This window comes from Mandrillus leucophaeus, unplaced genomic scaffold (genome assembly GCF_000951045.1).
Source record: "Mandrillus leucophaeus isolate KB7577 unplaced genomic scaffold, Mleu.le_1.0 Scaffold1106, whole genome shotgun sequence".
Lineage (NCBI taxonomy): Eukaryota > Metazoa > Chordata > Mammalia > Primates > Cercopithecidae > Mandrillus > Mandrillus leucophaeus.
In genome coordinates, this window is record NW_012099277.1 from 116521 (window position 1) to 140977 (window position 24457).

A 24457-nucleotide genomic window follows, 5' to 3' on the forward strand; every position below is an offset into this window, starting at 1 on the left:
ATATGATGGGGCTCAGAAAAGAGTATCTTAAAATGAAGGCCTCCACAGCAGCCTCAGAGCAGTTTTTTTCTGACCTTTTCCTGTTCCCCTGTCTCTCAGTCCTGTTCTCTCTGGAGGATAGCCATAAAAACTAGAATCCCTCTTCCCCAAGGCAGGTCACAGAAACCAGAGCCCCCTTTCTCCAAAGCCAGTCATAAAACCTCATAATATTACTCTAATTTTCCCTTGCCTTTCTGTGTAAAAACTGGCCATAAAGAAATTATCTGACACACCTTGTTTGACTGTAGATCATGAGACCCCCATTCTAGAGAGGGCTCTTCCTCACACCAAGGAAGGAATGCATGCTCAGAAGAATCTAGACAGCCAGTTTCCCCACTCAGCCCATTTTCATTACATCTTGCCCTTTTTGTCCAATCATGTTTCTACATGGCTATCCATAACCTAAACATAAGCATGGACAATTTCTTCTGTATCCTTGAGTCTTCTGAAAGCTCCCATGTATACGTGTTAAATAAATTTGTATGCCTTTTCTTCTATAAATCTGCCTTTTGTGAGTTGATTTTTCAGAGAATCTTCCAAGAGCCTTTGGCCCCTACACATATATGTAAATACACATACGTTTTTAATATTATAGAAAATGTCTAAAAAGACTGGTACCAAACACTTAAGATTGGTTACCTCAGGGGAGTAGTTTAAGGGGTGATTGAAGTAGATTTTATGTATTACTTTATATGTATTTGTACTGCTTAAAATTTTTACAGTTATCTTAAATGAGTTTCATAATGTATCATTTGCAGAATCTTCAATTAGCCTTAAACAATGCAACTTTTTGGAAATACCCATTTACAGACATTAAGAATAACATGAGTTGAAAATTAAAGAATCATTGCATTCTTTTTCTTAATTCAAAAGGGGCAATAAAATTTATAAAAAAGTTAATATTTATATAAAATTTTAGTTGTATTTGTAGTTATACTCTTTTCAGAGTAAACGATTTTGACATTTCATTATTGCAGATGTATTAAAGTTGGAAATTATGTATTTAAATTAAGGGAAATGGTCTACAGTCCCACCAGTGTTATTGTAAGATTAAAATTAATTACACAGAATTTTTGTATCAGGCCAAACTGGACAGGTAATCAGTCATAAGCTAATGTTATTAGCTTGATTCATGTTATCAAACTGTATTTCTGATAACACCAGACAAGGGGGTGGTGGGAGAGAGACATACTACATATTAAAATCATAAAACCAAGTTCTTTTGTTTGCATTAGTTTAAATATTTACAGGTCACATTTATGGCAGAGAGTTTAGAATTGAATAATTTAAGCAAAAATCTCACATTTGCCTAAATTTGTGGAAGCAAATATACCATAAAATAATGTTTCCTACTTAGAAGTTTGTAGAGTGCCTTTTATGTAAAAATTCTGAAACTTTTAAAGGACTGAATTTGAGAGTTCAAATTGAATTAATGAACATTTTATTTTAAAGATAGAATTAAAATGCACTGTTCAGTTCATATAGGTAATTTGAGGTGCACAGGGAATGATGCAACTTTCCCAACAACTCAAATCAGATGAAATACAATGGTTAATTTTCAGTAAAAACTGGAATTATCGAGAGGTCAGTCTCATATAGGTAGAGGTTTGTTTTATTTTAGAAGATGATGACTACCTTTTTTTTTTTTTTTGAAAATAGTGACATTTTATATATACAAAAGAAAAGAGTACTACATCTGTAAACTGATAAAGCATAACAAAATAGACACCCACAATTCAATCATCCATTTCAGAAATATGCCAAAGTCAATACAATTGTACTGATGACTTCTTTGCTTCTATTAAAATCCTGCTGTATTTTGTGTTAATCACCTGTGCTAGGCAACCTCTAAGATGGTCCTAAATGACCCCTCCTTTCCAGTATTGACACCCTTATGTAATCTCTTTCCCTACAGAGTGAACTAGACTTGTTAGAAATGACTCACTTCTAACAAATACAATGAAACAAAAGTAGTGAATGCTGCTGCTGATATTAGGTTATAAAATAACTATAGCTTTCATCTCTCTCTTTCTTCTTCTCTCTCTCCTTCTCACTTTCACTCCCTTTTTCTCTTGCTTGCTCTAAGGAAATCCAGTTGCCATGATGTGAGTTTGAAGTTGTTCTATAAAAGGTCCACAAGGCAAGGGACTGAGGGAGCCCTCTAACCAACAGACAGGAGAAATGAGGCTCTCAGTCAAAACAGCCCTGAGAGAATAAAATTGGGTCAAGAACCACATGAGTAACTTTGCAGTGGATCATACCCAGGGCTTGTCTTAGATAAGACCATAGCCAACACCCTTACTGCAACCTCATGAGAGATCTTGAGCCAGAGGCACTCAGTTAAACCAACCCTGAATTCCTGACCCAGAGGAATTATGAGATAATAAATGTGTGTTGTTCTAAGCTACTACATTCTGCAGTAATTTGTTCATCAGCAGTACATAGCCAATACATTATCCTTGCCTTTTATAAAGTTTTGTTAAAGGATGCACAATATATTAATTTCTGTTATATTAGAACTTTAAATTGTCACTCAATTCTTTTTATTTTTAATTTTTGTGAGTACATAGTAGATGTATATATTTATGGGGTACATGGGAGACTTTTATACAGGCATATAATGTGTAATAATCACATCAGTGTAAATGCAGTATCCATCACCTCAAGTTTGTATCCTTTCTTTGTGTTATAAACAATCCAGTTATATTATTTTAGTTATTTTTAAATGCATGATAAATTGTTGACTGTACTCCGTTGTGCTATCAAATACTAGATCTTATTCATGCTATCTAACTACATTTTTGTACTCATAACCATCCCTGCCTACCCACCTCCCCCATTACCTTCCCCAGTTTCTGGTAACCATCATTCTACTCTCTGTCTCCATGTGTTTAATTGTTTTGAATTTTAGCTCCCACAAATAAGTGAGAACATGCAAAGTTTATCTTTCTGTGCTTGGCTTATTTCACTTAACATAATGACATCCAGTTCCATCCATGTTGTTGCAAATGATGGGATCTCATTCGTTAAGACTGAATAGTACTCCGTTGTGTACATGTGCCACATTTTCTTTATTCATTCATTTGTTAATGGAAACTTAGGTTGCTTCTTAACCTTGACTCTTGTGAACAGTGTTGCAATAATAAACATAGCAGTGGTTATTTTGCTTAAACTGTTCTCCATAGTGGTTGTATTAATTTACATTCCTACCAACAGTATACAAAGGTTCCTTTTTCTCCACTTTGTCATCTTTATTCATTGTCGACTGTCTTTTGGATAAAAGCTATTTTAACTAGGGTGAGATGATATCTCACTGTAGTTTTGATTTGCATTTCTCTGATGCTCGATGATGCTGATCACATTTTCATACACCTGTTTGCCAATAGCTTTGGCTATTCTGGGTCTATCGTGGTCCCATATACATTTTAGGATTATTTCTTCTATGTTTTAAGAATGCCATTGGTATTTTGATGGGGATTGCATTGAATCTATAAATTGTTTGTGGTAGTATGGACATTTTAACAGTATTGATTCTTCTAATCCATGGAATATCTTTCCCCTTTTTTGGTGTTCTCTTTGTTTTTGTTCATCAGTGTTTTATAGTTTTCAATATAGAGAGCTTTCACTTCTTTGGTTGTTTATTTCTAGGTATTTTATTTATAGCATTGTAAATACGACTATATTAATTTCTGCTTCAGATTGTTCACTGTTGGTGTATAGAAATACTACTGATTTTTATGTTAATTTTTGTATGCTGCAACATTACTGAATTTGTTTAACAGTTCTAATAGTATTTTTTTAATGGAATCTTTAGAGATTTTTTTAAATATAAGATCATATTTGCAAAAAAAGATAATTTGACTTGTTTCTAATTTGCATGCTCTTTCTTTCTCTTGTCGGATTCCTCTAGTTAGGAATTCTTTAATTCTTTATCTTGCTAATTTTTTGCTTTCCTAAGCTTTTATTAATTTAAAATGTATTGAAACATGTCTTTATTATTTTATATTTGTCTACTTTTCCCTGTAGTTTTATCAAAATTTTCTTTCTATGCTTGAGGCTATTAAATTGGGTGCATACAAGTTTATAGTTTGCTAACTAAGCCTCTTAGACAGCATTGCATAGTGATTAAGTTCAAGGACCCTGGAGCCAGATTGCTTTCTGGATTGAATCCAGACTTCTCTCCTTATTAACTGTGTGACTGAGCAAATTGCTTAAGCTTCCTTCATCCATTGCCTTGCTTGAAAAGATGGAAAGGTAAATAGAAACAATACCTACCTAATAAAATTGAAATGAGAATTAAATAAGTTAATACTTATAAGCCTGCTTGTATGCCTACAACAATGGTTGGCATGCATTTAACATTATATAAGCTGTTTCTAAATAAAAGCTCTTTATTCCTAGTAATACTTTTGCTTACAGGTCATTTTGATTGATATTGCTATAGCTATCCTGTTTTTTAAATAAAATATTTTTCTAATTAATCTTTTTCTACTGTACTTGCAAACTATCTTAGGTTTTATGTGTACCACTTAAATTCAATTTCAAACTGAAATTCCTTTGTAAATACTAGGGTGGAAAGATATAATACGTATCCTCACCAATCATAAAAGTCACAGCCAATATTCCTATAACAGAAGACAGGTTAATGAGAGAAAATCATAATAACTTTATTTAATCACAAGAGGCTTCAGAAATGAAGACCCAAAGACCCAAGGAAAACTATCTCTTTTTATACTTAGGTTCCATGAAAAATGAACAGCCACGTAGGAATGTAACTGGATAAGTGTTTCACCTAATATAAAAGAATATAATCTATTGGTAACTGAAGGGGGAAACTCACAAGTCCTATCTGTTCTGATTCTTAAGCTCTCTGTGTAGCATTTCTTTCAAGTATTGGATGGCACTCCTCTGAAATGAGGATCTTCAAGGGAGAAATGAGAAGTGTGAGTGACGCTTCTGGGTTTTATGGTTTGTGTGTGGGGAGAAGAGTTCTAGTTCCTATGACTCACTTTGAAGAAAAGGAACTCTGGTTTCTATGAATTGCTTAGGTGAATGAAGATGGGCTGGAGACAGGAGGGTGGGACAAAGTCAGACCTTCCTTCTGAGGTCCTTCCAAAGCCTTTCTGTTCAGTGTGCTTAGCACACCAACACACCTTACTTTGGGTTAGTCTGCTCTGAGCATTCTATATTTCAACTGAAAATAATTAAATTATTGTGGTTAAAAATACGTTTTGACTTATTTGCAACATTTTGTTTTGTGTTGCTTTTCTTTTGGTATTTTTATCTCCTTTCTTGCTTTATTTTGGATTGATAGAGATGTTACATTTGTTTGATTCTCGGTTCATCTTTTTTCTTTAACTGACTTTTGGTTATTACCCTTGAAATTCTCATAACTAAGAAACTAAATTAAATCACTGCTATCTTCATTTCAAAAATATGACTCACCAGTTTAACTCAACCCTCTTCTAAGTTGCATGCTATTGTTGTAAAGTATTTTATACCCTAAATTAGAAATTATTGCTATTACTTTATACAGACAATATTTGCTTAAATTTAGTTAAGTGTTGTCCAATTTTCTCACCATTCTTTCCTGACCCTTGACTTTTTGGAATTACTTATCTTCCTCCTTAAGGATACACATTTCAAAGCTCCTTTAGTTAAAGTTTATTGATGATAATAATTTTGTTTTATCTTAAAATCTTACTATTAATCCTTCATATTTGAAAATAGTTTTGCTGGATACCTAATTCTAGGTCAATGGTTCTTTATTCCTATATATCCAAGTGATTACTCCATTGTCTACAGTTGAAAATTTCTGTTATCAGTGTTGTTACTACCTTTTATTGTAGCTATTTTTTCCTTGTTTCATTTTCTGTAGTTTGACTTCAAGGTATCTGGATATCAATTATTTACATGCTCTATAATTATTGTGTTTCCTGTATCTGTGGATTCATGCCATACCTATTCATAGGGTTTGTTATAAAGATTAAATTAATGTCCAGTGCCATGGCACATCGTAAATACTATGTATGTGTTTACCATTATTATTGAATAATCATTACTTTTAATCTCCTTTAATATTGCCCCACCACCCCCATTATTTGTATTCTTTCCTCTAGAATGCTCGTTAGAAATATAAAACATTTGTTCATTCCAATCTTTGTGTCAATTCACTAATCTTTCCTATTTTCTAAATCCTTGTCTCTGTGCTGCTGGGCAATTTCTTCAGACACTAATTATCTTTCTAAGTTGTGTCTAATCTGCTGTTTAACCTATCTGTGCTGGTGGTTAGCACATGCCCACTTTCTCCCTGACACTGTCCACTGCATATTGATCTCTATAGAGTGCCTCTTCTAGACTCCCTAATGGGGACAGTACAAAAGGAGTCAGCAGCAGCAAATCTAGGGTCAGGGGGAGAAAGGTATCAGGGTGTTTAGTCCCTTCTCTCTCCCTGTGTTAGCAGAACACTTGCATTTTAATAGAGTTAGCATTTTATTTGTGAAGCTCAGATTTATTCTTTGATATATGAAAGAAACAAAGGATATTTTACTTTAACCAAGATGAAATAGAATTCTGAAGAATCAAGACCAATTCCTAAATAAATTTTGTTTCTTCTGAATATTGCCATGCTCATCATCACTGAGTATTCTATGTGAAATTGCTTCAAAAGTGTTAAAGATTAATAAATGAATTCTTTTCTACTCTAAGAGAGGCTGAACAATTCTCTTTAGACGTAGCACATCTGGTAACAGAATGGGTATTGTTGATTGAAGATGTGGAATCTGATTACAAAAAGGAAAAACGTTTATAGATTGACATACTGTGATCAAAAGCTTTCGGAAAAGGAAAAAATACAGAAAAAAGTGAATTTTTGAGTGAATGTGTTAATTTCCCTTACTCACATAGAGTTAGATAATAATCACAAAAAAGCATTGCTACTTAATATGGTTTGAATCTATATCCCCACCCAAATCGCATACTGAAATGTAATCCCCAGTGCTGGAAGTGGGGCCTGGTGGGAAGTGATTGCACCATGGGGGCGGTTTCTAATGGTTTAGCACCATTCCCCTAGTGCTGTTCTTATAATAGAGATCTGGTTGTTTAAAAGTGTATAGCACCTCCCTGCTTTCTGTCTTCCTCTTGCTCTGGCCATGCGAAGTGCTGGCTCTCCCTTGCCTTTCGCTGTGACTGAAAGTTTCTTGAGACCTTCCCAGAAGGTGCTGTGCTTCCTGTACAGCCTGTGGAACTGGGGAGCCAATTAAACCTCTTTTTTTTTTTTTTTTAAGACGGAGTCTCGCTCTGTCACCCAGACTGGAGTGCAGCGGTGTGATCTCAGCTCACTGCAAGCTCTGCCTCCCGGGTTTACACCATTCTCCTGCCTCAGCCTCCAGGTAGCTGGGACTACAGGCGCCTGCCACCTCACCCCGCTAGTTTTTCGTATTTTTTAGTAGAGACGGGGTTTCACCATGTTAGCCAGGATGGTCTCGATCTCCTGACCCCGTGATCCGCTCGTCTTGGCCTCCCAAAGTGCTGGGATTACAGGCTTGAGCCACCGTGCCCGGCCCTAAATCTCTTTTTTAAATAAATTATCCAGTCTCAGGTATAGCAGTAGCAATGTGAAAACAGATGAATACACTACTTTTCCATACAGTTTAATTGTTTACTTATATACAATTACTATAACATTAATACGTATGTAAGTATGGTTGAAAGAGCAGAGAGGTTGGCTTTATAGACAGAAAGGGGAGGAGGAAAGCAGAAACAGAACAAAAAGTCATTGGTCATTTCAAATCTATTTTCCTTACAAAGGTTAAGTAGAGGGACTTTCTTATATCACAGCTAAAACTGGCTTGTTTGTGGATTTGGCTATTATCTCTCACTCTCCTGTTTTCATGAAAGGTCAGATGAACAACTTAGTTTTGGCTTGGTGGAACTTCAGCATAAGAGACTAGTGTAGAAGCTCAGTCCAAACCAAATGGCCTTCTGTAATTTTATTTTATTCTATTTTATTTATTTATTTTTATAGAGATAGGATCTCCTTCTGTTGCCCAGACTAAAATGCAGTGGTGTGATCATAGCTCATTGCAGCCTCGAACTCCTGGGCTTAAGCAATCCTCTTGCCTCAGTTTCCTGATAAGCTGGGACCACAGATAAAAGCCACAATGCCTGGCTAATTTTTTATTTTTTGTAGAGACGAGGCCTCCCTATGTTGCCTAGGCTGGTTTTGAACTCTTGGGCTCAAGCAGTCCTCCCAGCTCAGCTTCCCAAAGTGCTGGGGTTACAGATGTGAGCCACTGCACCCAATCTACCTTCCATAAATTTTGCTTAAAATTCCTCCCTCTCAGTGAGAGTGTGACTGAAACTTAAATCATCAATGCTGCTCTCAGTCACCATCGTTTTGGGTTTTGGTCTCAGCATGTCTTGGGAAAAGCTATCCACAACATGAAGTCATCAACTTCTTATCCTGGTTTGCAGGTTGAATGTCTCTGGTTATTTTTAAATTCTCTGTGTAACTCACACATCAAACATGAGATGTGTCCTTGAAATTTACATCAAGTTGTCCAACTCCAATTTATAGGGCTTCAGGAACAGAGCGAGTTCTTGTAGAGTTGAAGCCAGATATTGGAGGAAATATAGTCAGATATTGGATGTAGCTAGATATTGGAGGAAAATAGAATTCAGGATCCAGTCTAGTCCACAGGTAGATAACAAAAACTCAAAAACAATAAGCAGGGCTACAGTCTAATAACAGGTACACTATAGTTTTTCTTCATCAATATAATTTTTCTCTGAACAGTGACTCCCCCACTTACACCAAAGATAATCAGAGTTAGACTAATTTTGTTTGCAAAATAAGTCTAGTCTCATGAAAATTGGCCTAATTATTTAAGTGCACCAAGAACAGTAATTGAAAACATAGCCCTTTTTGTCCAAGTTTGCTTTGCTAAACTTTTGATAAGCAATATCAGGTTGGACTTCTGAAGACCTCTTGAGGCTAGAAAGCCAAACCAATGCATACTTGAGACCTTTCCTGCAGTACCTATAGACTCATTCTATGTACATTCTGAAATGTGGCATCCAAGTCCAAGGCTTGGAAATACAGTCAATATTACCAATTATATTTTCTTATGAAGAAAGCATATTTTTATTGAATTTATTAACATATATTGCCATAAAAGAATACTCATGAATAGTTTCTGGATTTTGGAGGGATTAGATAGGAAAATATTTCGATTTTTGATCACGAAGGTATACCTTAGCAAATTGCTGTAAGCTATAGATAGCTTTTTAAAAAGTTTCTTTAAATCTGAAAAACAAAATGTTAACCAGCAATATTTCAAATTTTAAAAGCCATAAAAATCCGTATTTTCCTTATAATTTTTTTATGTTTTCAAACTGAAACATATTTAGCTTCTCTACATCACATAAAAGCAAGATGCCAAAAAATGTACACTTTAAACTTAGATTCGGCAATTAATATTTCAGTTTAATTTAGAAATGACTTGAGTATTTCATGAATATCTATTACATATATTAGCATAACGTTAAGAGTTCAAGTTATTGAAAAAGATATGATAACTTCATTTATAAGTTTTTTTCCCATTTATATTAACCTAATTTACTTGTTCTTAACAATTATGCTTGAATTGCTTCTTCAACAAAACTAGCCATTGAAGAAGTTTGGAAAATGTTGTGCAAAATATGTTGTTTTGGTAGATCGATTTTTGGGCCTACCTCATTTTATCATACTTTGCAAAACTTTACAAATACTGTGTTTTTTACAAATTGAAGGTTTGTGGTAACCCTGAATCAAATCTATTAGCAACAGTTTTTCCAACAGCATATGCTTCATGTTTCTGTGTCACATTTTGGTAATTCTTGCAATATTTCAAACAATTATATTTGTTATGTTGATCTGCAATCAGTGATCTTTGATGTTACTATTGTAGTTCTTTTGGAGTTCCACAAACTGCACTAATATAAGATGGCAAATTTAATCCATAAATATTGTCAGTTCGAACTCCTGCAACAACAGGCAGTTCCCTCATCTCCTCCTTTTCTCAGGCCTCCCTCTTCCATAAGACACAGTAATATTGAAATTAGGCCAATTCATAACCCTACGATGGCCTCTAATGTTCAATGAAAGAAAGAGTTGCACATATCTTACCTTAAATCAAAAGCTAGAAATGATTAAGCTTAGTAAGAAAGCCACGTTGAAAGCTGGGATAGACCAAAAGCTAGACCTCTTGTGCCAAACAGTTAAGCTGTGAATGCACAGGACATTTTTAAAGAAAATTAAAAGTGCCACTCCAGTAAACACATACATAAAAAGAAAATTACATAACCTTATTTACTGATGTGAAGAAAGTTTTAATAGTCTAGATAGAAGATGAAACCTGCTACAACATTCCCTTAAGCCAAAGCTTAATCCAGAACAATACCCTAACTTTCATTCTGTGAAGGCTGAGAGAGGTGAGGAAGCTGAAAATGAGATGTTTCAAGATAGCAGGGGTTGGTTCATGATGTTGAAGAAAAGAAACTGTTTCCGTAGCATAAAAGTACAAGGTTAAGCAGCAAGCCCTGATATAGAAGCTGTATCTAGTTATCTAGAAGATCTAGTTAAGTTCATTCATGAAGGTGGCTACACTAAACGAGATATTTTCAGTGTTGATTAAACAGTCTTTTATTAAAAATAGATGCCATCTAGGACTTTCATAGCTAGAGAGGAGAAGTCAGTGCCTGGCTTCACAGCTTCAGAGGATAGGCTTACTCTCTTAGGAGCTAATGCAGCTGATGACTAAGTTGAAGCCAATGCTCCTTATTCTTTCTTAAAATTCTAGGGCTCTTAAGAATTGTGCTAAATCCACTCAAGATAACTAGAATTAGAAGTGGAACCTGAAGATGTGACTAACTTGCAGTAATTTCATGATAAAACTTTAAAAATCCAAAGGAGTTGGCCGGGCGCAGTGGCTCATGCCTGTAATCCCGACACTTTGGGAGGCCGAGGCGAGTGGATCACGAGGTCAGGAGTTTGAGACCAGCCTGACCAACATGGTGAAACCTCGTCTCTACTAAAAATACAAAAATTAGCTGGGCGTGGTGGTGCATGCCTGTAATCCCAGCTATTGGGAGGCTGAAGCAAGAGAATTGCTTGAACCTGGGAGGTGGAGGTTTAGGGGTTGCAGTGAGCCGAGATTGTGCCACTGCACTCCAGCCTGGGTGACAGAGTGAGAGTCCGTCTCCAAAAAAAAAAAAAAAAGCAACTGTGGGCACGATGGTGTGTGCCTGTAATCCCAGCTACTTGGGAGGCTGAGGCGGGAGGATGGTTTGAGCCCAGGAGCTCTGGAATGCAGTGTGCTATGCCCATCTGGTGTCTGCACTAAGTTCGGAATCAATATGGTAACTCCTGGGAGCAGAGGACCTCTAGGTTGGTTAAGAAGGGGTGATCACCTGATGGCCCCCTGACATTCCTGTCAGGGAAAGGCCTCTCTTGCCCTGCACATGTCTGCCTAGCTACCTACTCTAACAGTTTCTATTTTAAGAAACAGAATCTTCTGCTTTTAAAACAGAATTCTAAATTCTAGATTCAGTAATCTAGAACTTAGATACTAGATTACTCAGTTTATTTAGGGTGGGCTCCATTAATGAATAGGGCAAATAAGCATTTTCTATGCCTGGACTCCACATGGATAACTCTGAAAAGGAAGCAAACCTTCTTTACGGGAGGGCCAAAATTGCTTTTTATTTAGCTTTCTTTATGCCTTTAGGGAGGAATAGTAACTAGGCTAAAGGTTGGCAGATTCAATTTTTTAAATCAATTAGTCTCTTAAGCTTTTCAACTGCCTTTTGTAAACAAGTCTTTTAAAAGATGCATTAAAAATTTTACTGTAATATTTCTAGAGGCTTCCACACATCAATAGGAATCCTTGGGTAAGCCTAATTTGGTACTTCTCATTTTTAAATGCACTTTTTAAAGTACAGTACTGTTCATCTGGGAGGTTCTATATAATGGCCAATGTAATTCTCAATTATCTTAAAAAAAGATTTTGCCTTTTAAAAAAAGCATCTGCAGTTACCAGTGCCTAATATTTATACATATAAAAAGCAGGCACAGCTGGAAAGTGGAGTGGTCAGTTCTTTAGGAATTAAAGATCTTGTTTTTATTCTGGCCGTTGGGTCAATCAGAGCAGAGATAAAAGCCTAAGATGAAAACACCAGAGCATTGTGTATTCTAATACTTTCACAGAGTACCTCATTGCACAAAGTTTTCTTGAAGCTGATGGGTGACCTACATCAACTAACCCATTTTTATGACCATGGGAGTCTTATTTTTGGTGGTGACTGCTCCAGTACTTCTTAAGTGCCTATTCCATGCCTGTTACTGGTAATTAGTCAGGCATGAGCATGGCAGGAGAGAGCTCCACCCACCACCACTGCTACCCCCACCAGGAATGTCAGGCAATCATCAGGTGATGGTTCAGGAGCTATCACACTAGCTCTCTAAAAATAATTGGCAGCCAGTGCCAGGGAGAAGCAACTTCCTGATGGTTGACAGTTTTCAAACTAAAGTGATAATTAATTGCAGGCAGCAGGGAGAAACAATTTCCCAAACAGATAAAAACATTTGACATTGGTAGTCAGCTTCCAATAAAATCTCAAGAATTGGCCAAGTGAGCTCAGGCATGCGCATTGAGGGACAAAATAGCGGAGTATGACTTCCTGGGGGCATTCCACAAGAAAAGGGAAGAAAACCCAGGTGAGCATGCATATAACTTCCTAAACACACGGTGCATGCTCACCTCCCAAGCATAAGGAGGGCACTGCACATGTGGGCAGCTCACCTTTCAGTAAGAATGAATGGAAAGGGATGCAAGAGGTCAGAAGTGGGCCCTCACATAAAAGTCTTAGGATCGAGGTTAAATGGGGACTTTTAACATCGCCTTCACACTGCCCCATTGGGTCTCTTCCAAATGTACTTTCCTTTCTTTCCTGCTCTAAAACTTTTTAATAAACTTCCACTCCTGCTCTGAAACTTGCCTCACTCTTTTTCTGCCTTATGCCCCTTCAGTTGAATTCTTTCTTCTGACAAGGCGAGAATTGAGGTTGCTCCAGACCTGCACAAATTTGCTGCCACTAACATGCCCACCAGTCAAGTTTGTGTCTTTGGCTCTGAGATTGCCTTGACCAACATGGCTAATAATTATTCTCTACCTAAGTATGCAAGAAAAAAAGAACAAATTTCTGAAAACTTTCAAAAGCCAAAGTTCACACTTCCTGTGGTAATTGCCATTTACTGCTAGTTTCTGTCTTAGTCAAACACCTGAGCCCTCCCTATAGAACCCAATCCTGTTTCTGTTGTGACTTTCACTCTTGTCAGTGACTTGTCAACCATAAACCCCAACATTGGTACTCTTTTACAGCACAATCTAACCCTGAATTAAAAAGCCAAAAAGATCTGGGTAGGGGGGACACTCAATGCAAACAAAGTCGAGTCTGACCCAAAATGAAATTGCAACATGTAGCGCTCCATAAGGAAGAAAGGGGATCCGTGAAGGGGTCAATGGTGCCTCTCCTGTGTTCCTCAATAAGTCTCATAAATTTTCAGCAGTGCTGTAGGTCTCCTTCTGGGAACTGGATACTGTCAAAAGACAAAATTACAACAAACTTAGTTTAAATATCCTAACTGGCTTTTATTTGCAATTTTAGAATCAGACAACACATTATTTGATAAAATAAAATGAATATCCTGATGAGCTGAGCAAGACAGAAAAGTGCTAAAGATAGCAGAAACAGAACAAAAAGACAATTGGTGTTTTGAAGTTGCTTTCCTTGTAAAGGTTACTTCCTTTTGCTGGCTGAAACTGACCAGTTTGGAGATTCTGCTATGAAGGAAATAAAAATATTTTACCCCAAAATAGATTTCTTTGACATATTTTGAGATGGCTGTTCAGAGAGACAGCAAACTGAAATAACTCTGAAGGGCTATCTTTTGTACGAGAGATTTGCATCTATAGAATATCTACATTAGTGAATCCAGGTTTTCTCTGAGCCCTCTCCTTGTCTGGATCTAGGAAAAATTAACTGAGAGTTCAACACCTTTAAAGGTTTTTAAAAGCATTTACTATCTATTCTCTCTGAGGGCTGCTATCCTCAGAGGGTAGGTTTCATTTACACAACAAGACTATCCTTGCTAGCCAGGCCTCCTCTTCTCCCCCTCTCATAACCTGCTTTACCACCTGTATTAGTCAGTTTTCATGCAGATGTTAAAGACATATCTGAGACTGTGAAGAAAAAGATTTTAAATCATCTTACAGTTCCACATGGCTGGGGAGGCCTCACAATAATTGCAGAAGGCAAGGAGGAGCAAGTCACATCTTACATGGATGGCAGCAGGCAAAGAGAAAGAGAGCTTGTGCAGGAAAGCTCCCATTTTTAAAACCATCAGATCTCGTGAGATTTATCCACTATTATGAGAATAGCATGGGAAAGACCTACCCTCATAATTCAATTATCTCCCACCAAGTCCTTCCCATAACACATGGGAATAATGGAAGCTACATGATGAGATTTGGGTGGGGACACAGAGCCAAGCTGTATCACCCCTTAACCTGTTTTGCCAACAATACAAGCCCTTATTCTTTCTGTAACCTCAGGATGATATGAAAATGTCTGAACACCATTCCAGGGTAGGGTAATTACATTGTAGTTCTCCCGTGTATGATTGGTAACAAATCTGTATGCTTCCTCTTCAATTTGTCTTTTGTAAGTTGATTTTTCAGTGAAACTTCAGAGAGTGAAGGGAAAGTTTTCCTCTGGCCCCTGCAGCTATAATCTCTCTCCTGATTTCTTGAAAGATCAGATAAACAACTTAGTTTTGGCTTGGTGGCTTGGAACTTCGGCATAAGTAACTTCATTTTGGTTTGGCCTATTGGGCATAGTATAGAAGCCCAGTTCAAATAATAGCTTTCTATAAATGTTACTTAACAATCATTTTGATGAGAAATGACAAATAACTAGGTCAATTTGTCCAACTGCAGGGCCCAAGGGGAACCCTTGTAGCCACTCAACAGGTTCACTTTGCCCAGTGCCCAGACAGAGCTGATTTATCAAGACAGGGGAATTGCAATGGAGAAAGAGTAATTCATGCAGAGCTGGCTGTGTGGGAGACCAGAGTTTTATTATTACTCAAATTGGTCTCCCCAAGCACTAGGAAATCAGTTTTTAACGATAATTTGGTGGGTAGGGGCTCAGGAAGTGGGGCATGCCAACTGGTCGGGTTGGAGATAGAATTATAGGGGTTGAAGTGAGTTTTCCTTGCTGTCTTCTGTCCCTGGATGGGATCGTTGAACTAGATTGACCTTCTGGGTGGTGTCAGGTGATCCATCAAGTTGCAGGGCCTGCAAAATTTCTCAAGCACTGATCTTAGGGTTTACAATAGTGATTGTTATTCCTAGGGGCAATTTGGGGATGTTCAGGCTGTTGCAGCTGGAGGCTGCGTGATCCCTAAACTTTACTTTCTAATCTTGTAGCTAATTTGTTAGTCCGACAAAGGCAGACTGGTCCTTAGACAAGAAGGTGTTTTGTGTTTTGTTTTGTTTTGTTTTAAGAAAGGGCTATTTTTGTTTCAGAGTTAAACTATAATCTAAATTCATTTCCAAGGTTAGTTCAGCCTATGCCCAGGAACAAACAAGGACAGCTTAAAGGTTTGAAGCAAGATGGAGCTGGTTAGGTCTGATCTCTTTCATTGTCATTTTTTCCTCAGTTATAATTTTTGTAAAGATGATTTCACCCTTGGCCCACTGAAGTTTTGCTGAAAAACCAACTTGCAAAGGGCAGATTAATAAAAAAAGGCATATAAATTTATGTAATATGTATGCATAGGAGGCTTCAAAATGAAGACCTTAGCCCCAGTGTGGTACAGATGCTTATGTATCATCTTGAGGTTGCAGAAAGAATGTGGGTTCAGAACCTGGCCCAAAACAGGTTATGCTGGTAAATCAGGTCTTAGTGGCAAGACAGATTCTGGGAGGGAGGGAAGAAGAAGCTTAGCTAGTAAAGGTGGTGGCATTATATAGATGAGGCTTCACAGGCAGCAGCCCTTGGAGAGAATACATGGTAAAAGTCTTTTTTCAGACTTTTGAATGTGTCAGACTGTCAGTTATTCTTTCTCAGTTAATCTGGATAAGAGAAGGGCTGGCTGCATTAATGTAAAGTCTCTTGCAAATGCAAATTTCCCCCACAGAAGACAGCTCTGAAGGGCCACTTAAAAATATGCCAAATTAATATCTTTTGGGGTAAAATATTTTTATTTCCTTCACACTCCAAAATCCACTGTACCCAGCTCCCCATTCTCGAGTCTTCCTTCTGACCTCATTGTGCTTTTAAATAAATGACCAGAAATAAAATTATAATAAATGCTGATGTGACAATTGTTTACCTTAATAAACATGTTTCTAGTTGTTAGGTTGAAGGTGTCTTAAATTATGGTCAATATTTCATCACACGTAAAACATAGTTCAGCTATCAAATTATAGAACATTTAAATTGGGAAAGAAAAACATCCAGTTAAGATCTGGACTCTAACAATCCAAGAGGCTAAAAAGTTTTAGTACCTATGTTTTGGAGTTGGTAAATTAAGCTTGTCTTAGAAGTTTTAAATTTAAGGAGAAACTTTAAATTCAGGGTATTGTTGGCTACAGGACCAATGTATTTCTTTTGAAAAGACAGTGAATGAAGCTTTGCTTCTGTGGGGGCCATGGCCTTTGGCCCCTGGAGGTTCACTGAAAATCACTGATATATGAGGCAGATTGATTAAATAATGGGGGAGGTCAGAGAGGCCTTGAGGTTTCTTCAGCTCAACATGACAAAACATCATATTTTGGGGTATTCGTTTTGTAACCACCCAGCAGGTTCTGCTTCCCACTGCCTAGACACAGCTGATTTATCAAGACCAGAAAATTGCAATAGAGAATGAGTTTAATTCATTCAGAGCCAGCTGTACTGAAGACCAAATTAGTTTTATTATTACTCAAATTTAGGAGAGCAAAAATCACCTAGTGGCCATCAAGCAGACCATCCAAACTCAAAACTCCTTATCTGAAAAATTTAGAAGTAATTAGATTTCCCTATTATCTAAAGCCAGCAGCTGGTACCAGGCTTCTTTTGCAATAATTTATAAGTAACCAAAATTTCTATTCATCTCTGGAATGCATGTATGTTGAGACTCATAATGTAACCTTTACTGACATTAGGGTTACAGGATTCTTTCAGTGCTGCTTTTGCCAGCTGGAAATCTCTGTGGCCACTGTGACCTCTGCCTGGGGCCTTGATTGGACCCACCAGGCTCACTCTGCCCACTCAGCCTAGTAGGCTGCACTTGGTTTGTGCCCCGCTCCAGATCCCACACCCATCATGGGATCCACACTCATCCTGCAGCTGCAATGGTCATGCCACAACCAGCTTCCACCTTGGGCACCAGCATCTGGATGAGGGGAATGCAGTGGCAACTAAATCTCAAAGATGCCAGCAACTGCACAGCTCTGAGGAATGCTACAGATCTTGCCCAGCAACTCCCAGGGTCCAAGACCCCAAGAAGTGTTACAGCTCTCTCTCATTCCTGAAGCTCAGCAAACAAGGACATGTCACAGCACATTCAGTCCCACTGCTCACAGCTCAGTAAAGGGGGACATGTCACAGCTCATTTGGATTTGCCACTGCAGGTTGGAGAATGGGGGCATGTGACTCTCAGCAGTTTTTTCACTCCTGTTGCTCAGCAAGTGGGAGTGTATGTTACAGCTCTTTCGCACCCACTGTTCAGTGGATTCTGGGTTCTTGTCCCATGACCAAGAATAATGAAGTACGTGGACACTGGAGAGTGAGCAAGGCAGAGGATTTTATTGAGTGACAGAAAAGCTCTCAGAAGTACGTGGACACTGGAGAGTGAGCAAGGCAGAGGATTTTATTGAGTGACAGAAAAGCTCTCTATGTGAGAGGGAATCAGAAGTGGGTAGCCCTTTGAGAGAGGAACCAAAACTGGGTAGCCACCTGTGAGGCTGAGTCCAAGGTTTTTATGAGGGAGTACATGCCGATTGCTTCATGGGTGAGCCTGGAAGAAGCAGTATTCAATTGGCTAAAAGGCATCAAGGAAGTCCTCACTCTGGTTGTGGACTCCACCTGGAACTGGAAGCTCAGTTCTCAGGCTTTAGACTGTCCTTGGCTCTACGGTCAGGTTTCACTGGGGACAGGACACTGTCTGGCTAGGAATTTGACTGTTTTCTGTCACTCTCAATCCCCCCTCTGAAGAGGTACGTCTAACTGACATTATGACAGGGATGGTGACAGGTCTAACTGCTTCATGTTGACAGGGGGTGTTGTTTTTGGGAAAACAGCAGTCAGATGTCTCTCAGAGGTCTACCTAAGGGTCCCCAGTAAAAAGAACCATCATCCGAGGCTCCATTTCCATGACCATTTGGAGTTTGATGGTCTCTAGGTAAGAAGAAACAAATTTTAAAAGGAGGTTAACTATGCATGGATCAAATATGAGTATTAATGAGGAACTAAAAGGAAAAAAAATGAATGCCAAAGGTAACAGAAATAAGAAGTAAAATAGACTAATCATTCTGAAAACGATGTTTTGATCAGAGCTGTTTCACCCTGGTGAAAGTAAGTCTTTAATGGTGGCAGAGAAGCTAAACTTTAGAAAAGAGATGGCTTTTTAGGGGAATAGATAATCCCATAGGCTTTCAGGATTAAGGGATCTTTGGCAAAGATGCCTTATGGTGAGGAATAGAATGAAGGCAAGAACAACAAGCATAGGTGAGACTATAAAGAGGCTATCCATAAAATGTTAGTGACACTTATGTTTTGTGATCTTTAGCTTGAGGTCTCCAATTTCTTCACACTGGTGCTTCAGGTGCTCCTCTGGGTCAACAGAGGAAATTCTGTCACTTTCCAAGGTCTTTACTCAAGTATAATGAATCCAAGAATCTATTCCAATGACTTTCACTGCTGAAGGAGCACAGAGAAGTACAGTGTGAGGTACCTCCCAATATGGGCAGAGACAGAGAGAAAGGGAAGGAAGTGCCTTGATCAGAACTTAGTCCCGTGGGTTGAATAGAAGGGGCCCTAGTTCCTGAGGTTGGGCTTCTGACAGTTGTTTTAGTTCCTGTTGGAAATGGGCCAAAGAAGTTACATGTTTAATCAAACCGGAGGTTTCTTGGTTTAGTAAGAAATCATTGATGAGAAAAAGCCATCTATATATCTTTTTGAAAGGGATTAAACCCAGCTTCAAAGGAACATTTCTGGAAAGAAAAGTAATCCAGGGGAGATGAGTGTCTTGAGAGACAGTTTTCTGAAATGCCTTTTGATAATATCATTTGTCTTTTCTACCATTCCTGAGGATTGTGTTCTCCAAGCACAAAGAAGATGGTATTGTATGCCTAGTGCCTTTGAGACCCCCTGGCTTACAGCTACCTTGAACAAGGGACCATTATCACTCTGGAGGTACATAGGGAGCCCAAAGTGGTGAATTATCTCCTTAATTAGTACTTTTATCACTGCATAGGTTTTCTCTGTTTGACATAAAAATGCTTCTACCCAGTTAATGAAGGTATCTACCCATACCAGTAAGTACTGGATGTCCCTTATCTTTGGCATGTGGGTGAAATTCATCTGCCAGTCTTCCCCTGGGTAGCCTCCCATTCTTAGTTTTTCAGGGGGGAGATGCTGTCAATTGAGATTATTTTAAAGGCAAATCTCACAAGCATTAATGACCTATTTCACTATTTTTAGCAGATTTTTACCTGAGAACAACCTCTAGGCCAATTGATATGTTTTATCCTTACCTAGGTAGAAGGTTTGTGAATGATTTTAAGAACTTTCCATTGGCTGGAAGCTGAAGATGAAGTTTGCCATCTTCTGACTGTAGTTATCCTGAGGACTGAAAGTTGTATCCCCAAGAGGTGGCCCATTCTATTTCCACAGGATAATATTGATGTTTTGTTTCTCTTGTGGAGCCCTCCCAGATCAGAGGGACCTCAAGTGGATCATAAATCTGGGACCCTCTCACTGCCAATTTAGCTGCTTTGTCTGCAAACTTATTTCCTCAGATATTTCATTCCATGTTGGTGGCCTTTAAAATGTGTTACTGGCACTTCCCATGGGAGGAAAACTGAGAAAAATAGTCTGTTAATTTTTTGATAGTATTTAATGGAAGACCCATTTGCTGTGAGGAAATCTATCTCTTTCCAGATAGTGGCATGGGTGTGGAGGACTAGGAAAACATGCTTAGATTCAGCATAAATGTTAACTGCTTTCCCTTTGCTTAATTCAAGTGCCCTTGGGAGGGCAGTTAGCTCAGCTAGTTGAGTACTTGCACCCGAGGAGAGGCATGCTCTCAGTAGTGTCACTCAGACTGACTATTGCATACCCTGCTTTATGGATCCCTTGTTCTACAAAAGAACTTCCATTCATAAAGAGAATCCAGTCTGAGTTCTCTAAGGGGGTTTCTTTGAGGTCCTCCTTGGCCACATAGGTTTGCACTACTGTTTGCAGTCATGTTCAAGCTCCCCAGATTCCTTTGGGAGGAAGGTGGCTGGGTTGGGGATGGACAGGTTCTTAACTGGACTGCAGTTCCCTCTAATAGCAGAGCTTGATATATGAGGAGGCAGTTGTCCATTAGCCAGAGACTCCCCTTAGAAGACAGCAGTCCTGCCACATTATGTGGGGGTATAAATGGTTAAGTTATTCCCCATGGTTAACTTAGTAGCCTTTGGTATCAGCAAGGCTACTGCTGCAACTGCCCAGAGGTAGGCTGGCCATCCTTTAGCTACCAAATCCAGCTCCTTGTTTAGCCTATGGGCTGCTGGGCTGGACCTCAGACCTAGGTTAGAACTTCCAGGGCCATTTCCTTTCTTTGTGGTATATAAAGATTAAAAGTCTTTGCTATGGGAAGACTAAGGACAGGTACCTCAAGCAAGCCTCAAGCTTGTTTCAATTGGTCAAAGGCCCTTTTAGTCTCTTGTTCCCAAATTAGGGAGTGAGTCTTAGCTGCCTCGGTCTCCCTTATTAGGTGATATAAGGGATGAGCTATTTCACCATAGCCAGGTATATATAATCTGCAGAGCCCTGTAATGCTCAAGAATCCCTTCAGTTGCTTGAGGGTTTTGAGGAGCGGAAAGGAGGAGATGGGCTTAATTCTTTATTCCGTTACTGCCCTGGTCCCCTCTAACAAGACTAGACCTACGTACTTCACTGAAGTCTAAGAGAGCTGAGCCTTAGATTTTCAGACCTTATATCCTCTGTTAGCCAGAAAATTAAGAGCCTTACTGTCCTCCTGAGAGATTTCCTCAGCTGGGGCACAAAGGAGAATGTGATCTACATATAGTAAAACTTCAACCTGAGAATAAACGAATTCGGAGATACTTTGACAACTCCTGCCCAAACAAGTGGGGGCTGTCTCTCAATCCCTGAGGTAACACTGCCCAGGTTAGTTGAGTGGTCTGATTGAAGGGATCCTTGAATGCAAACTAATATTGGGAGTTGGGGTGTAACAGTACGCATAAAAAGATATCCTTTATGTCATAGAGTGTGAACCATTAGTTCCCTTAGGTATTTGAGTGAGCAGGGAATAGGGTTTGGGAACCACCAAGTGAATTCAAACCACAGGCTCATTAAGGGGCAGAGGTCCTGGACCAATCTCCATTCTCTGTTGGGTTAATGTACTTCCAATACTGGGGTATTACGAGGGTTGTTTCAGGGTTTGAGGAAGCCCTGCATTCTCAAGGTATCAATGGTGGCTTCTAACCCGTTCCTAATTTCTGATTTTAGGGATATTGTCTTTGATTAGGGAAGGAGGTAGGGTCCTTAAGGTGGATCCAGATCGGTATGGCAGTTGTGGCTCTGCCAATTTTCCCTTGAGTTGCCCAAGTTTCTGATTTAATATTGGTCTCCACTAGGAGGAGACAAAGAGTCTGTCCTGGAGCCATAAGATGGTGGTTCCCATACGAGCTAAGATATCTATGCTCAGCAGAGGTGTTGGGCTTTCAGGCATGTTTTAAAAGGCTTGGGTAAACATGAAGTCTCCCAAACTACAGCTAAGAGGTGAGGAAAAATATTGGGTTAAAGGCTTTAGCTGACTCCCAAGTTGGAGGCACCTCTGGTGTTTGGAATTGCCCTTTGCAACTTTTAACCAAGCTAGGCCCTTGTGAAAAGGAATATAAGGTATTTTTTTCTCCAGAGTCTGAGGGTCAAAGGAGTCCCAGTGATTTCAGGATGCACTCAAAAGGAATACAGGCTGAAGATGGTTTGTTACTCATTTGAAAGAGAGGGTAAAAGGCATCTCTTAGCTCCTTTCTGTCTTTCAGTGAAAACCCAGGGTATATGCAGAAAAAAAAGTGTCCTTTTCTTCCCCAAGTCTTAACAGCCTCTATAGGTGCCACCCTTTCCTTCCCTGAGTCTTGGTAGTTTCTATAGGTGCCATGCATGAATACAAGTGCGACCTCCACTCATGAAGTGGGAATAGTCAGTAGGGGTAGTCGCCCTTACCTATGCTGTACCCTAGCCTTCTGCTGTCAGTAACCTTTGGGTTCCCTAGACCTCATCTGTGCTATGGATGTGAGCAAGTTCTTCACCCAGGAAATGGTAAGGCCTAGTTGGCAGCAATAGTCATGCTCACCTGCACTGCACTCTAGTCTTCTGCTGTTGACTGCCTCTGGATCCCTCAGATATAATTTCCTTTCTAGGGCTCCAAACCAAAGCTTGGAAAATATATTGGAGTGATGTTAAAGTGAAGCTGTAAAACCAGGTCCTCCTCAAACAAGGGACAGAAAGTGAGTCCCAGGAATTGGCCTAATAAGATGTCTCCCAAGAGGAAAAAATTAATCCCTCACATAGAAAAACTCTCTGTATTCACAGGACTATGTTGACTGCTAATGTGGTGGGAAAACATAAAAACCTTAAGTGCAGGGGAGGGAAGGTGCCTGGGGAAAAGTAGTATCTTGCCCTATGCTAATGAGTTTCTTCAACAGGGGAAAGAAAACTCTCAATCATTACATCCTCCTTGCTTCTAAAAATAGACAGAAAACACATTGTTCTGAATTACACTCCTAATGACTAAGCCAAATGCACATTCTACCCACTTGTATTATCTCTGTGCTTTGCAACAACACCGTTAACATTGAATTAATATATAAAGAAGAGGTAAAAGCCATGAAAGAAAGAAGGATAATGCCATAGGAAAGATTGGAGGTCCTAATGCCAACACTCTAATGGGATGTTGGGGACTGGAGTCAGTCCAAGGGCTTTTAGATAACATGTCTCTTATACACATCTAGATGTGTATTGGGTAACATCAAAGTATAGCCTCAGCCAGGTAATTGCCCCAGGAGTTCCTTCCAATTCCATGCAATGGCTAGACTTCCATGAAGGAAAACTGGATTGAAACAAAGCCAACGTTCCCAACACCCAAGGGTGACGGGCGATTGAAAAAGTCCTCCCTAGCAAGCCTGTACTCTGAAGACATGCCATTCACTCTTAACTGGTTAACAGAGGCCCAATGCCTCATATGTTTTTGGAAAAAAAATCTGAAGAAGCCTTGGAATGAAAGTGAAAGAGGTCCACTGTTGTTCACTCTTCTGTCAATCCCAGATGAGCCCCTAGAAATGTTACAGGATGTTTTTCAGTGCTGCTTTGCCAACCAGAAATCTCTGCAGCTGCTGTGACCTCTGCCTGAAGCCTCACTGAGGCCCACTGGGCTCACTCCACCCACTCAGCCCAGGAGGCTGAGCTTGGCTCATGCAATGGCCCAGATCTCATGCCCGCTGTGGGATCCATGTTCAGCCTGTGGCTGGACTGGGCAGGCTGTAACCAGCTTCTACCTTGGGCACTGGCATCTGGATGAGAGGAATGTGATGGTGCCCCAAAGTTGGATATGCCAACAGCCATAGAGCTCCAAGGGGTGTTACAGCTCTCGCCCTGGGAGTCCCGAGGTCTGAGTCCCCAAGAAGTGTTACAGCTTACTCTCGTTCCTGTTGCTTGCAGCTCAGGGAATGTGGGCATATCACAGCTCCTTCGGTCCTGACGCTTGCAAGCTCATTGAATGGGAGTGTGTCACAGCTCATTTGGTCCCATTGCCCACAGCTCAGTGAATGGGTGCATATGGCACCCAGCAGTTTTTTCACTCCTGTAGCTTGGTTAGTGGGAGTGCAATTAAGCACTATTAGCTCTTTTCACACCTGCCATTTGGTGGGTTCTAGGTTCTTTCCCCATGATGAAGAGGAATGAGGTATGTAGACAGTAGAGAGTGAGCAAGGCTGAGAAGAATTTTACTGAGTGACAGGAAAGCTCTTGACATGAGAGAGACTGGAAGTGGGTACCCCTGTGTGTGAGAAGGGGCCCAAAAGCAGATAGTCACCTGTGA